The 4,036-nt window shown below is 33.2% G+C and overlaps 1 pseudogene; it reads left to right on the top strand.

Moving 5' to 3' along the window:
* Positions 1-1,970: 1,970 nt before the first annotated feature.
* Positions 1,971-2,088, top strand: LOC118605113 (annotated as a pseudogene).
* Positions 2,089-4,036: the final 1,948 nt, after the last annotated feature.

Here is a 4,036-nt window from a genome sequence, read left to right as displayed (position 1 = left end):
TCTTGTATTATTAAAATTTTTGTTTAATTAATAAAAACTAAACTTTTGTTAGCTTCACACACACAAAAAAGGGTGTGTCGGGAGGATGGGGGAGGGCATTGTCCTGTCTAAAAATTTCACACTCAGTATGAAAACTGAAACTGCTAGAGAAAGCTCAGGGATTTAGACCTCAGAGGCCACTGGAATTAGGACCTTTAATGCTTCTGAAACACTCTGTCTGGATTTATTTTGATTCTTTCTACATGCTATTAGTGTATCCTATCTTTGTAGGCCTGCACTCTCCATGTGGTCACTGACAGTTCCCAAGTTATACATTATGTAGCTTTAGCCATCAGAGAGGGAAAGAGACTCTCTTTCAAGTCCCAAATTTCCAGAAAATGTACTGATAAACCAGGCTCAGGTAAAGTGTTTATCTCTGGAACAACAATGCACATGGTTAAGAAGTTATCACGATTGGATCCGCTTGAATCAGGGAGAGGGATTTGGAGAGAGTACCTGGTATATAATGCAATCTCTAGCTGAAGGTGAGCAAGCCGAGTAGCCAGTTATGAGCATAAATGATAATTTCATTTATCTTCCACTTATAGTAATAATAAGGATTATCCCTTTGTTGACCAATACATTTCAACAAATGATTTCCATATTCCTTTTTTAACATATGAGGAAAATGTCTTATGTTGAATATATCTTCTCTGTATCACATTAATGCACCTGTAGTGAAACAGACATGGTTCATCATTTATTAGGATCCCTAATGTCTGCTCATTTTATATGTTAATGATTTTTAAAAAAATATATTTAAAGATAGTGTCCAGTAAAAGATAAAGTTGAAAATGATCTTAGACATCGTTGGTGCTGTATAAGAATAACCACACAAAAACAAGTTGAGTAGGTTGTCTTTAAACTAGCAAAACCTGTCATGATAGATGTCATTAGTCATCTGTGGGAGGAAATCGAGAGACTAATAATTCAGCCTCCCATGTAGGGGCTTTGTTAAAATGAGAAAAAGCTTTGGTTAGGCCAACTTGAGAATTCTGAACTGATCAACATTTGTATTTTTCACCGTAAATTAATAAATCATCATTTGATGTTTAATGTAGCATTCTCTATGAATGTGATAAATGGGTATCCAGCTGTGTGGGATCCATGAACTCTTGGTGTGCTGCCCAAATCAAATTACTGATCCTGAAAGGCTGAGGACCAGGTCTTGGAATATGGCAAGTTTGCCGATGGATAAATAGTATGTTGGCGACTTCTGAGTAGTCAGTCTGCAAAACTCTCCCTCTCATTATACACGGCCTTCAGAATACAAAAGATGCACTTAATTTGTTTTGGTAGCATTTCTATTAATATGAACATTAAGTGATTATTAAACATACATTTCCAGAGAAAACATCAGAACTTCCCCCCCCCCACACACACACACTTTTTCTTTATAATTGATTTCTAAGGGAAAACATTTTCATCACTTTTTTAGGAGACCACAGTCTTCTTACCATGTCAGCATCAGACCCTTGATTATATTTCATTCTGGGCTTACTATGCACAGTCTGTTAGCTGCAAACATATATTTCTGCCAAGTTAAGTTTGTATACGTGTCTGCTTTTCTATATAATGGAATGTTTATAGCACTGAAGGGTTTCAAATAGCATAACTTTGAAATAAAACTTGCAGATCCCCAAAGTAACTCCAAATAGGATCAAGCAAAGCTTATATAACCAAATAATCTTAATTTCATTTTGACTTTTTTCCCTCTCTTTTAAACAAATATACTCAGTAAAGTTACAGAGAGCAGCACTGGCAGTAATTTCATTGTTATATTATGTTATCAGCAATGAAAAAAGAAATAGGAATCAGTCATTGATCATTAAATCTTTTTATAATCTGCTAAATCATCACATAACTGATTTCTTCAACTTTATTAAGCTCTTATATTTAGGTTAAGTTTCTGTTAATAAAACACATCTCTTGTCTATGGCCATGCCACCCTGAAAAACCCAATCCCATCTGATATCAAAAGCAAAGCAGGGTCAGGCCTGATTAGTACTTGGATGGGAGACCACCTAAGAATACCAGGTGCTATAGGCATAAAAAATAAAAAATAAGGGATTGTAAACTGATAAGGTCCTTGCAATCTGTGAGGTCAACTAAGGGTTGCCTTGTCTAAAAAAAAAAATTTAAAAAACAACAACTAAAAAACACATCTCTCAATCATGGAACAATTTAAAATAGTACCTCAACACTATACTAGATATTAAAATAATGTTTAGCTTTTATATAAATATTATAGTAAGCTTTACCTTTAGTTATTTATTCCTTTGCATGGGACTGAATGCACTGGTGGGGCTCTCCAAGCAATGTAATTTGTTTTCAAATGAAATCAAATAAGGGAACTATATTCATTGAAAAGAGTATTTATTTTCTATTATATCATTTAGATTACATATGCACCCTTAAAGACGATAGTAACTGCCTACACACAATGGAAGTCTATAAGTTGCTATTATCATGCCCCCATTCCATTATTTTTCCATCTGAAATTATCTCCCAGTCTTTCCCTATCAACCAGTAGGCATCCTTTTTTATCCTCAAAGGACCAGCTGAAACTTTACATGTTGTGGAAACCTGAAATGACCGAGACCATACCCTTACCACAGTGTATACATTGTTTATGAAACAACTCTTCCTCACTTGTCTCACACTTCTGTATACTGCTTTGCATTGTACTCAGGTTTCTTCATGTGTGTCATTTCTTTCCAAATAGGTTTCAAATTTATTGTCCAAAGGTGCATCTGTATATTATACTTCTCCCTTCTCCTGTGGCCCAACTGTATAACCCACAGCAACTTAGTAATTTGTCATTGTCATATGTAATAGTTCTTTACTAGAACTTTAACAAGCGAATTGAAGATTTTTAAGTGTTCTTTTTTCTAAATCAATTTATAATTTTTCCTAGGATTATTTGTACTCTATTCTTTCTCAATCATAAGAGGAAGACAGTATAAAGAATCAGATTATATGACATAAACTTTTTTTGAAACAAGATGGTATCATACATAATACATAAATAAGTAAAAAATAAAATGGAGGACCAATGTTTATTTGTATCCTGATCTTTGTTCCCCAGTTACAGTATAAACATGTCAAAGGTTATGAATAAATGTTTATTAATTAGATGAATAAAGTCAAATAGGTTTAAAGCTAAATTGGTGATTGGTAAGCTATAATGTATACTTAGAGAATACAAACTATAGTTGCTTAATTCAAAATAATGTTGTTTCCAGTTCTGCTTGCATTATATTTGTGGAGTCCTTCATTTTTGTTTAAAAATATAAATCTTAATCATATACATAAATAGTAGAATCCTACTTTTACATTTCTACCAAACCACTGAGTTTGTACACTTGGTTATGTTGATATTTTGCTGTAGAAAGTTGTTTTAATGTATTTAAATATGCTGCCAAAAAATAATTTTTAAAAAGATGCAAAGTGAGTAGTTATCAAGATTAATTTGACACTTGAGAAAGCTTTTATTTTTTAATGTAAAAAAATGTTAAATATATGACTATTACTAGTTTTGAATTCCATGAAAAATTTCAATTATTCCTGTTATTTCTGGTCCTATTTAATGAAAGAGCAAGAACTTCCCAACTGTCCTTCAGTAAAAACAAATGACATTTGAGGAAAGAAAGTTAGGAAAAGAAAATGTATTTAAGGTTATCTAAACAGTATAAAGCAAGCCACAGGCATTGTGCTGTAGGTCCCAATATTCTAGGCAGTAAGATTTTTCTCAGAAATTTACTTTCCACAGTATCTATTAAAATATATTTGCAAATTGTCCTATTGTAAATGGGATCTAGTGATCCCTATGCGTTTCTGCATTCATTTACACACAATCTGCACAGTGATATACCTAGAATCAGTGGGGAACAGACAGCTGCTCTTCTTGGATATGCAATTCACCTCACCGAAACAATCCTTAAGCACCTTTGGAAAATAAGACATCATCTCTTTAAGCTACTTGATGATATAGTAG

This window comes from Rousettus aegyptiacus, unplaced genomic scaffold, assembly GCF_014176215.1.
Source record: "Rousettus aegyptiacus isolate mRouAeg1 unplaced genomic scaffold, mRouAeg1.p scaffold_m13_p_1, whole genome shotgun sequence".
NCBI lineage: Eukaryota > Metazoa > Chordata > Mammalia > Chiroptera > Pteropodidae > Rousettus > Rousettus aegyptiacus.
This window is presented reverse-complemented; position numbering and strand designations above follow the sequence as displayed.